Consider the following 13,443-nt stretch of genomic DNA (forward strand, 5'->3'; position numbering starts at 1 on the left):
ATATTCCTCCGGATTTTGTCAGTAATAAAAGCAAATTGTTCATTGGGTTTCTTAAAATTTTTGAGAAATATTTATTAAAAATCAAAGGCAATATTATTATTACTGGTGATTTCAATATACCATGTTTTGTAGATGAGAATAATGTTAGCAATCGAAAAAATAATAAGATATGTAGTGCAATGGCTGGTTTTATATCATCAATTAACTTAAAGCAAATAAATCCAATATCTAATAGTCATAATAATGTATTAGATTTGATATTAGTAAATGGCTTAGCCTGCTACATTACAAATGCTGATCCCTTGGTGTTGGTTGATAGATACCATCCACCTTTACTTATTCATATAAATGCATTGTCTCCCACAGGTTCCAAAGACAATAATAATCATAACCCTGTCCCAAAGAAATATAAATTAAATTCAATAGACATACCTACTTATAAATCAACAATAAGAAATATTAACTGGGAAACATTATTTATGCAGGATAACTCTGAAGATCTCACATATGAGATTGATTCCACTCTTAACATTTTCTATCAAGCAATATTCAACTCATTAAATAATAATAATCATAGTAAGAAAACTTCAACCAATAAACATAATTTCCCTCACTGGTTTTCAAAAAATTTAATTTATTTAATTATGTTAAAAAATAAACTTAAAATTATAAACAAGAAAAAGATCTGGTAACGTTTGTTGGGGCGTGTGGCCCGCGTTACCCGTTGAAAATTAAAAATTTTCAATACTCCGGCTAGGGCCATTGTTGTTTTTATTGCTTAGATATAATTTAATTGTTAAGTAACGATAACATTAAGTATATTTGAAAGAAAGATACCCAAGTGGAAAAAATATATCTATTGGAAATGTGAAATATATTTATTTTATATTTAGAAAAAATTTAGAAAAAATATGAATTAAATTTAAAATATATACAGTTTTGGACATACTAAAATTAAATTTAGAAAAAATTTAGAAAAGATTTAGAAAAAATATAAACTAAACTTAAAATATATACAGTTTTGAACATACGAAAATTAAATTTAAAAAAAATTTACAAAAAATAAAAAAAAATCAAGAAAAAATTTAGAAAGAGCTTAATTTTAGTATGTCCAAACTTGAACATTTTCTGAATTTAATTTATATTTGTTCTAAATCTTTTCTAAATTTTTTCTAAATTTACTTTTAGTATGTCCAAAACTGTATATCCATTAAATTTATTCTATATTTCCATTAAATATAAATTAAATATATTTTTTCCACTTGGGTATTTTAATTTTAGTTAAATATTTAGATGATCATTAAAACGAAATTTACCGTAAGATAGATCATATACTAAAATAAAAAAGGGATTTCATTTTTCATGGTTCCAGATATGTTCAATTAATTGATCAATAAAAATTATAAACATTTAATTATATTTAGAGATGCCGCGATAATCGATAATATCGCGACAAGGCGATACGATAATGACGACAACGATACGATAATGCCATTTTTTATCGTATCGTCGTCACGACACGATACGATATTTGACTGACGATAACCGATAAAATTATCGTGTCATCGCGATAATGTCGGAAAAAATATACATTTAAATCAAAGCAATATTTTCATATTGTTAAACTCCAGAAAATATTAAATTAAAGAAAAAATAGATTACTGCAACATATAATATTAGATACATATTAATCTAACAATATGAAAGTAATATAAATTATAATAATATGATAACTAATAATAATTTTATATAAATTATATAAACCGTTGTTGCATGTGTTATAATATTTTTTTTTTAATTTGGTTTTCAAGTTTTTTTTCAATATTATTTGCCAATGAACTTTTAAACCATGAATTTAAACATAATAAATTTTGACTATAATAATTTTTACTTAGATAATTCATGTAATTTACTTATTGTCCTTAAGATAATTCTTCCTGCTTTTATAATGTTTTTGTATGCAAAAAATATTTTAAAATTTCCCTGTAAATTATACTCAAACAAAAAAATTATCGTCGATCATGTCGATAATACCCGATACGATACGACAACACCTATGACGATACGATAATAAGACGACACGATAATCCGATTTTTGTCGAATTTTTAGACGACACGATACGATAACGACAATCATCTTTCGCGACACGATACGATAATCAGCCAATTATCGTATCGTATCGTATCGCGGCATCTCTCATTTATATTTTCTTTTATTTTTACAAATATTTCAATCGTTTTTTTATAATTTTACAATTAATTTCGGATTTATAATAAAAAATACAACTCTTTAATAATATTAGGATACAAAGATATTTTACTAACAATTATTTGAATTTCTTATAAAATATATTACAATAAGTAGTAATAAAATATCTTCGTTTCTTAAGGTGACTGTATTTTTTATTTTAATTTTTAGATTCAAAAAAAGGTTAAATAATTTATTCCAAACTTTTGCATTTAAAAATTTATTCTGATCATAGAAAAGAAACAAAGAAGGTGTAACTAATCGTTTCGATATTATAAGTACACATTGGTAAGAATCAGCTTACATATAATAATTCAATGTATCTGAATATTACTGAATATAATCGATGCATATTTTCTGAGTATTGCTTTCAGAGTGGATTTTATTCTGCCCAAGTGAAAAAAATATGTTTATTTTATATTTAGAAAAAATTTAGAAAAAATATGAATTAAATTTAAAATATATACAGTTTTGGACATACTAAAATTAAATTTAGAAAAAATTCAGAAAAAATTTAGAAAAGATTTAGAAAAAATATAAACTAAATTTAAAATATATACAGTTTTGAACATACGAAAATTAAATTTAAAAAAAATTTACAAAAAATAAAAAAAAAATTAAGAAAAAGTTGAATTTTAGTATGTCCAAACTTGAACATATTCTAAATTTAATTTATATTTGTTCTAAATTTTTTCTAAATTTACTTTTAGTATGTCCAAAACTGTATATCCATAAAATTTAATTTATATTTCCATTAAATATAAATTAAATATATTTTTTCCACTTGGGTGGTTTCAATTTTTTGAAATCTACCTTCGATTAGTAATTTCATAAATAATTTTCTCGATGCTTGTTGACTGAACAATATTTTTTTGCATAATATGTTTGTCTGTGTTATAATTTTTTTCACATTCCTGTTTTGTTCAGAGATTCCATAGATAATTTTGTGAATGTTTGTTGACCGAAAAGCTTTTTGTATTTATGTTTTTATATCATAATTTTCATGGAAATTTTTTATTTTATTAAAAGACTTGTCATGAATAACTTCTCAATGCTTGTTGATCCCAATCGATAATTTCTTTAAAATCTACCTTCAATTTTTTAAAATCTACCTTCGATTAGTATTTCATAAATAATTTTCTCGATGCTCGTTGACTGAATACTATTTTTCTGTATAATATGTTTGTCTGTGTTATAATTTTTTTCACATTCCTGTTTTGTTCAGAGATTCCATAGATAACTTTGTGAATGTTTGTTGACCGAAAAGCTTTTTGTATTTATGTTTTTATATCATAATTTTTATGGAAATTTTTTATTTTATTAAAAGACTTGTCATTAATAACTTCTTCAATGCTTGTTGATTCCAATCGATAATTTTTTTAATTCAGTTTTACATTTCATAAATTTAACTGTGATATATTCTCAACTTTCTCGTGAAAAAACTTGGTGATGGATAAAAACATTTTAAAAACTGAGTGTTATTCGAATTACTCCATCTTTCAAGTATTATGTAAAGACCATATTGCTGATATCGTGATCAATAGTATTTTACAAATATTCTAATTTCTTGGTAGTTATTGTCTTGTGGCATGATGTAAATTTTCGTAGTGTTGATATATGTAAGACAGATTACCATGTTATGAACTTAAAAATAAAAAAACAATTAATTACCTTAATGATTTCAAAAATTGCATAATTAATATTATTTTTTAGAGTCTTTTTACGAATCAATAAATTTTAAAAAATACAGTCACCTAATCTTTTATTCTAGGTCAATATTGCAATTTTTTTTTTACTAACTCAATAAAATTTCTAAAACAAAAAAAAAAAATATGGTTATTTTGGAATTATTCTATAATTAATAAAAAACAAATATATAGTTCTGAATATAATTTAAATAATTGAATCTAAAAAAAAAAAATACATAGTTATACGAGTTACAATTAATAAAAAACTAAACATTTGTAGATATTTTTAAACTATAAACCAAAAATACATGTTCGATTTAGAAAAAAAATAATAATAAAAATTCATCAAAAAATATTAAAGAAAAAAAAAAAATTGACCGTGAAACGACGAACAAGCAATACTACCAATGGTAAAAAAAATGAAAAGAAAAATAACCATGGATGTTATTGAGCCTGCAGTCCAATTCACAGGGCATTACAATTTGGGGCTTTTTTCTTCCACTGGCGGCGCTTGTGAAGTTTTTGTATGTAAAATCTATATAAAAAAAATTTTACAAGCGCCATTAACGGCAAAAAATAGCCCTAAATTGTAAAAAAAATTGCCCTGTGATTTGGACCGCTGATATACACTGTCCGTTTGTACGATTTAATGTAAGACCAATTATTACTAGATTTAAATTATAACTAGCTATACACAGTCGATAAAGAAGATTTCTTTTTCAAGGTTTTTCTTTTTTCCTCGATATTTTTTACAACCGAAAAAGAATAAAAAAAACGGGCAATAGAGTTTTTCAAAACTTTTTTTGGAGCCTTATAAACATTTTATTTCAACTCGATGATGACATTTTTTGGTCCGTTTTTTCGATTTTTTTTTCGGCGAGCCATAACTTTTGTTATAATCAAGATAGGGAGTTCGTATTAGGCTCAAATTATGCGCCTTAAAAAAATCTAGTGACGGCATTATGGGTTTTTTTTTCTCTCGATAACGGTTTTCGAGCAAAAAAATTAAATATCCGAATTTTTTGTCAAATTTTGAAGTTTTTTTTTTTTTTCTCAAAAACTATTATAGATAGAGGAAAAAACCCATTATGCGGGCGATAGAGTTTTTTCAGACGCATAAAATAAGTTTTATCTCTCTTTTGATTTTGCGTTGAGTTATTCATTGCGCCGTTTTTCAGTTTTTTTTCGGCGAGCCATAACTTTTGTTATAATTAAGATAGGGAGTTCGTATTAGGCTCAAATTATGCGCCTTGAAAAAATCTAGTGACGGCATGAAAGGTTTTTTTCTCTCTTAATAACGGTTTTCGAGAAAAAAAATTAAATATCAGAATTTTTTTTTTCAATTTTATAGTTTTTTTTTTTTTTCTCAAAAACTATTTCAAATGGAAAAGAATTTCGCAAAGCGGGCGATAGAGTTTTCTGAGACACATAAATTGAGCCTAATACGAAGTCTCTACTATGATTTTGCGTCGAGTTATTTATTGCGCAATTTTTATAACTAGTAAAATTTTCACATAAAAACGTATGTACTATTTTAAGTTACGTAATTAATAATTTAAAAATAATGAAATATAAAACAGAAAAGATTTACGAACAAAAAACCTCTGGTGATGAATACTCTCCGATGGATAGTTTAGACACCACAAATTTTTAAGTAAGAAAAAAAATTTTTTCAAAATTTACATTTTAATTTTTTGACTAAAAACTATTATCAATAGAGCAAAAAACCTATCACGCGGGCGATAGAGTTTTTTAATGTGCTTCTTTTGAGCCTAGTACGAAGTCTCTCGGTTACTTAGTTCGTAAGTTATGAGCTTTTTTTTTTTTTTGCCGATGAATTCAAGACTGCGGCTGAGTCTATGGCTCCTAGCCTCCGTAAAAATAAATCTCAAACTAATTATGATAAAATAATAAGTATATCAAAGCAAATTAAAATAAACACGAAAGCTGATTATAAAATTTATAATAATAAAATTGAAACGAGTTTAAAATCAACCCCTGCCATATTTTGGGATCATATAAGTAAAATGAATCATGCAAAAAATAATATAAAATGTATACCGTCAAATGGTACACCTATCTTTGATAACTATAATATTGCTAATGAATTTGCGGTTCACTTCTCGAGTGTATTTAATGATAATAATATTGACCTAGAGTTGGAATATCAACATATTATTAACCTTGAGCTTTCCTCATTTATTAATAAAACTGACATTGTAATTACAACTGAAGACGTATTTCCAATAAAAACTCAACAGGACTAGATAACTTATCGTCACCAATTATTAAGCTATGTCCAGATGCTTTGATCCACCCATTGCACTACATATTTAACCTTGCTATTGACACTAGTATATTTCCTACGCTATGGAAAAATTCAAAAGTTATTCCTACATTTATGAAAGGTAATCTAATGAATGTTGAAAATTATCGACAAATCTCTATACTACCAGTTTGCACCAAGGTGTTTGAGAAAATAATATACAATAAAATAATGATATACTTTAACCAACACATATCTCATTATCAACATGGATTCACCCCAGGTCGAAGTACTTGTACGAATTTACTGCAATTTACTGAATATATTATGCCAAAGATGAATGATAAAAGTCAAGTAGACGTGGTGTATACGGATATGTCCAAAGCGTTTGACAAAATTGACTGGATTATCTTGATAAAAAAACTTATTGCTACTGATTTACCGTTATGTTTAATCAATATAATCTGGTCTTACTTGCAAAACCGTCAATGTTATGTATCTGTTAATGGAGATCCTTGCCTTACACCCCAACGTCAGGTGTACACGGAGAAAAATAATTTGTAAATTTTGCATTTTTTTTTGCGATTGAGGAATCCGACACAATTTATTTAAAAATTTACATTTTCTTTGGTAAGATTTACATTTTTGAAAACAAAACTGAATAAACATTTTTTTTTTGTAAATTTTGCATTTTTATTGGGTGAAATTTAACGATAAAAATGTTAAAAATTGATTTTTTTTTTTTACTTAAAATAAATTCGAAATATATCTTTAAAAAAGGCGAATATTACAAATAAATGCGGTGAAAAAAACAAAAAAAATAAACATTAACGATTTTAGATATTTTTTTGGTAAAATCTGCAGCTTTTAATTGTAATTCAGAAAAAAAAAAGACACAAAAATAAAATGCAAATTTTCCATCTAAAAACTGTAAAGTATATTGAAAAAATAAGTTTATAGAAATTAACAAATTTGAGAGGTAGATTTTACATTTTTTTATTGTAAAAAATTGAGGTTGTCTAATTTCTCGGAAGCCTAGTAAGAAACATGTGTGCGCAAGAAAGTTCATTTTTAAATTCATCTTTTCTTTAACTACTGATTTTCCTTGGATATTTTATTTATTTAATAAACAAAATACAAATTATTTTATTATTAATGAATAAAAATGTCCAAGGAAAAGCAGTAGCTAAGGAAAAGATGTAGCTGAAGAAAAGATGTAGCTAAGGAATTGAGGTTGCCAAAGAATTATGTTTCATGGAAATAATATTTCCTTGAAACATAATTTTTTGTCAATATTAATTCCTTAGCTACATCTTTTCCTTAGCTACTGCTTTTCCTTGGACCTTTGTATTTTTGAAAAAAAAATTTCCATGTATTTTATTTATGAAAGAAATAAAAATGTCCAAGAAATAGCAGTAGCTAAGGAATTGAGGTTGCCAAAGAATTATATTTTTAGCAACATTATTTCCTTAAAACATAATTCTTTGGCAACCTCAATTCCTTAGCTACATCTTTTCTTTAGCTACTGCTTTTCCTTGGACCTTTGTATTTTTATCTCTATCCTTGGGCCACTGCTTTTCAATATCTATATAAATGATCTTCCTCTTTCACTATCCTGTCATACGCTTATCTATGCAGATGATGTTAAATTGTACTTACCGATAAATGATAAATCTAATTGTGAGTTTTTACAAACAAATATAAATAAATTCTATTATTGGTGTGAACGTAATAAATTAAACTTAAATATTTCTAAATGTAGTACTATGTCATATTGTAAAAACAGAACTCCAATTACATTTAAATATAATATCAATGGTTGCATATTAAAAAGTACAAATGTTATCACAGATTTAGGCATAGTATTTGATACTAAGATGTCATTTGATTGGCAGCTTGAAAAACTTGCTAAATCTGCAATGTCTGCTCTTGGTCTGGTTTTTAGATCGTCGCAATCATTCAACAACCCAAACTCAATTAAAACATTATATTTTGCATTTATCAGATCAAAGCTTGAATATTGCTCAATAATTTATCCATTAAAAAATAAAAAACAACTTAAACTAATTAATAAAATTCAACGAAGATTTGTAAAATTTCTAATCTGGAAAATATATGGGTACTATCCACAGGCAGGTGTTGATGATGAAAGTATTAACAGGCTGTCTGAAATGGAATCATTATCACAAAGACGTAAAGTAGCACTTATCATATTTTTTGTAAAATTATTACAAGGCCAAACTGATTGTCCTGATATTCTATCTAATATTCGTCTTAACACCATCGCTACAAATTTACGCAATATATCACCATTCACCATTTCATCAGCCTCTAGTACAGTTCACTCATCTTCTCCTGTCTCAAGAATGGTTAATATAACTAATGTCACATGTCGAAAAACTACACTATTTAAGAGAATTATGGAACTAAATAATGTATCACCTAAATTTATAATTGAATGTATGCGATTGTCTGAAACATGACTCTGATCAAATTTACTTTTTACCCTTGTGTACATAATATTGTAACTAACTATAAAATTGTTCTGTGCAATTGAAAGCACATTTATAACTTTCGAAAATAGTGTAATAATAATAATGTACTATATTATGTCATACTATATTGCTTTATTTACTTTGATTTTCTATTAATACTATTATTATAATTAATGTAAAAAAAAAAAAAAAAAAGGAAAAACCTATTAATTATTAATTAAACACATTATTGTAATCAACCTGTAGCCCTACTTTGGTATATTACTGCTGGGCTTACTACTTTAATAAATAAATTAATTAATTAATTAATTAATTTATGAATTTGTTGACCGATTGATTATTTTATCCGTCTATTATTATTCAATATTTGATGAATAGCTGTAATTCACTGTTATTGCAAAGGAATTTTATTACTTATTGATTTATTTATATTGAATTTTTCGTTGGTATTTGAATTTATTAAAAATAAATTGTGTTAATTTTATTCGTCAAATAAATAAATAAAATAACAAAGGACATTAGCAGCTAAGATAATGATATGGCTACGGAATTAATGTTGCCAAAGAAATTATGTTTTTTGCAACATTAATTCCTTAGCTACATCTTTTCCTTAGCTACTGCTTTTCCTTGGACATTTGTATTTTTGAAAAATAAATTTACATTTAATGTATTTAATTTATTTATTTTATATATATACAAAACTGGTGGCCTGCCGCTTGGCAATAGTGCCTGCTTAAGTAATTTGTTGAGAGTGCCGAACCTCTAGCTCCCCTAAATGTATTACTTCTATTATGTGTAAGATCGAGCTAGGGGTATCGAAATGCACCCTGAATATATAATATAAAATAAATAAAAAAAATTGGTGCACCTATCGCAGGACATTACAATTCAAAACTTGGTATGAAATTATTAAAAAGTAATCAGGTTTCTAAATTTAAATAGTCACATTGGTTAAAAAAATACATAGATTTGAATACCAAAAAAAGACAAGAAGCAACAACGCAATTCGAAAAGTGGGAAAATAAATATGGTGCTCAATACTATATTCAACAACCTAATTTCCATAGTCTAACAGTATTTGGGGAAGATATTGTTATTATTGAAATTAATCGAACGGAAATTAACTTTAATAAACCAGTCTATGTAGGATTTTCAATACCTGATATATCGAAAACATGTCTTTATGACTTTCATTATAATTATATTAAATCTTAATTTGGTAAGAATGCGAAATTAATGTATCATGACACAGATAGTTTATTATATTATTTTAATTTCAATATTTATGAAGAAATAAAAAAAAATTTAGATAAATTTGATTATTCCAAAAATAATATTTTTGAAATGCCTCGTGTAAATAAAAAAGTACTTGGACTCATGAAAGATGGAAGCTGTGGAAAAATTATAACTGAATTCATTGGTTTAAGAGCTGAACTCTATACATTTCGTGTTCTTAGAGAAGAAAAAGATACTAAAAGAGCAAAACGGTAAAAAGTTTAACTCTAAAAGAAATTACTTTTGAGGATTATAAAAAATGTCTTTTTGATCATGAACTATTAACAAAAACTCAGTATTTAAGAGACAATTGTTAGCAAATACTACTGATACTGTTTCATGGGGTTATAAAATAAAAAGATAATAAATATATTTTTATGATTTTTTATTTATTCCAAAATTAAAATATATATTTTATTTACAGGTCTGATTCATTTATCCAACTATTGTGCGAGTCATCAGAACCTAATCATGTTACATATAATTTATTAACACGTTTTCTCACTACTTTTTCATTTAAATAAATATCAGGATATTTAACTTTTGTCAATTTTTCTTCATAGAATTCTCCTTCAATTGTATGATCTTCATAATCAATGAGTGAGTCATAATCAAGTCACTGGATCCGTATTTTTTACTTCCTTGATTGTAAAAATTTCTGTTGTAAAATTTGGTGTATATCCTTTCTCAAAAACATTTTTGTATTTACTAATTCGAACTTTATCACCAACTTCAAATTTATTCATAATATTTCGATTTACTTTAAAATTTTTATAAACATTTTTCAATAGTTGCTTTTTATTTGTTTTATTTATATCTATTGCCCGAGGAAAACGAGTTATATATAACTATATATATATGTTTGTGTGGACATGCTTTTGGGGACATTTTCCGGGCGATAGGGTGGGGATATATATAAGTCCAAAAAACTTATACAAATCGTGTATAAATATTTTCATCAAAATAATTCTTGATTTAGTGACATTTATCAACAATTCATTATAAACAAATGATTTTGGGGACATTCATTTATATAAACGAAATTTCGGGGACGTCTGTAGAAACATATATATATAAAAAAAATAAATAGTATATAAAGATTAATTGGGGTATATAAAGGCAATATATCACTGTAGAAGATATGTATAACAACTTTCATAAAGATATTTTATTTTCTACGACCATATACAGACGAAATACTATTCATAAGTTATTTTGGGGACGTTTCGGTATATACATTAAAGTTGCAGTGTGCTGCAAAATATTCTTTTGAAAGAGGTGTGAAAGGTCTTATTTGTGACGATAAAAAATTTGTACTCCTAACGACGGTGCATTCTAAATTAACGATTTGAAGTGAATTCTTCTTTGAATTATATTAAAGTACAATTTTCGCTCTTGTTGATACAAATTCACTCTCTTCGATCTCTTAAGATGGGGAAACGAATCTTAAACCATTCATTGTTGGAGGCTACATGCATTTTCTCCGGATTTTACGCAATTGATACTTTCGGAGATATTATTCCGGAGTTTTTTCGGGTTTTTACCGGATTGAAGAAAAAAAATTCGCTTCTATTTTTCGTATGTCAACTCTTATTTCTGATTTTTGTAGGCAAAAATTCCGAAAAGAATTCAGAGATATTATAAAAATATCCTGGAGACTGTCAATACTCCGCATATATCTCCAGGAGTCGCAATTGCGTAGAAATCCGAAAAAAAATGTAACGAGATTTTTTTGACCAGGGAAGTAAAGTGAAAGTTTCGTCACATATTGTCCACTTTCTGGTTTTTTTTTAATGAATTGACGTATAGAAGGACGTCGGAGATAACTTGATGGAACTTAGAAAAACCAAGAAGCCCTGTGGTCTAGAGGTCAAGGCGTGTGCCCGGTAAGCAAAAGACGTGGGTTCGATTCCTGGCGAGGGAAATTCTTTATTCTCTCTGAGTTTCTGGTTTTTGTATAAAATAAATTAACGAATAGAAGGACGTCGGAGTTAACTTGATGAATCTTAAAAAAAATAAGAAGCTCTGTGTTCTAGTGGTCAAGGCGTTTGCCCAGTAAGCAAAAAACGCGGGTTCGATTCCAGGCGGGGGAATTTCTTTATTTTTTCTAAGTTTCTGGTTTTTGTATAAAATAAATTGACGAAGAGCAGGACGTCGGAGTCAACTCGATAAAACTTAAAAAAAATAAGGAGCCCTGTGGTCTAGAGGTCAAGGCGTGTGCCCGGTAAGCGAAAGACGTGGGTTCGGTTCTCGGCGAGGGAAATTCTTTATTCTTTCTGAGTTTCTGGTTTTTGTATAAAATAAGTTGACGAATAGAAGGACGTTGGGGTTAACTTGATAAATCTTAGAAAAACCAAGGAGCCCTGTGGTCTAGAGGTCAAGGCGTTCGCCCAGTAAGCAAAAGACGCGGGTTCGATTCCAGGCGGGGGAACTTCTTTATTTTTTCTAAGTTTCTGGTTTTTTTTTTTATTTAAAAAAAAAAAAAATGAATTGACGGATAGAAGGACGTTGGGGTTAACTTGATGAAACTCAGAAAAACCAAGAAGCCCTGTGTTCTAGTGGTCAAGGCGTTTGCCCAGTGAGCAAAAGACGCCGGTTCGATTCTCGGCGGGGAAACTTTTTTAGTTTTTTGTAAGTTTCTGGTTTTTGTAGAAAATGAATTGACGAAGAGCGAGACGTCGGAGTTAACTCGATGAAACTTAAAAAAATTGAGGAGCCCTGCGGTCTAGAGGTCAAGGCGTTTGCCCGGTTAGCAAAAGACGCGGGTTCGATTCCAAGCGTGGAAACTTCTTAATTTTTTTCCAAGTTTCTGGATTTTGTATAAAATGAATTGACGAAGAGCAGGACGTCGGAGTTAACTCGATGAAACTTGAAAAAATGAAGAGCCCTGTGGTCTAGAGGTAGAGTTACCGACGTATCAATGAATTCAAGGACTGTCCTCAAACTATGGTATTCGTAATTTTTTTTTTATATACTCAGTACTAATTTACAATTAAAATATATTCAATACTATAAAACGATTGTTTCGATAAAATATTAAGCCGTAAGTTATTATAAATTCTATTTGACATTAATATTCGGCTGCAAATTCATTTTTTTTCTGATAAAACATATCTAAAAATAATTCTGCCAGTTCGTAAAAGTGGTAGATATTCTGGCAAAACTGTTCCAGTTCAATTCCACTAAACAATTGAGTCTGGACCATCTAGTACAAAAAATAAGAATCTAGTACAAACGTCTTACAAGTTTATATCAACAAATAGAATATATAAATATTCTTGAAATTGCATTGAAAAAATAATGATTCGTTATAAATTAATTAAATCTTGAATTAGTAGTGAGGATATATATAGTTATAAATTTGTGAATCGTGTAATTTGGGGACAAATCCACTGACATAACAATGAATTCGAGGACCACTAAACTATAGGATTTCCATTTTTCTCTTTATATACTTATCACTATTCGTAC

The sequence above is a fragment of the Aphidius gifuensis genome, linkage group LG6 (genome assembly GCF_014905175.1).
Source record: "Aphidius gifuensis isolate YNYX2018 linkage group LG6, ASM1490517v1, whole genome shotgun sequence".
NCBI lineage: Eukaryota > Metazoa > Arthropoda > Insecta > Hymenoptera > Braconidae > Aphidius > Aphidius gifuensis.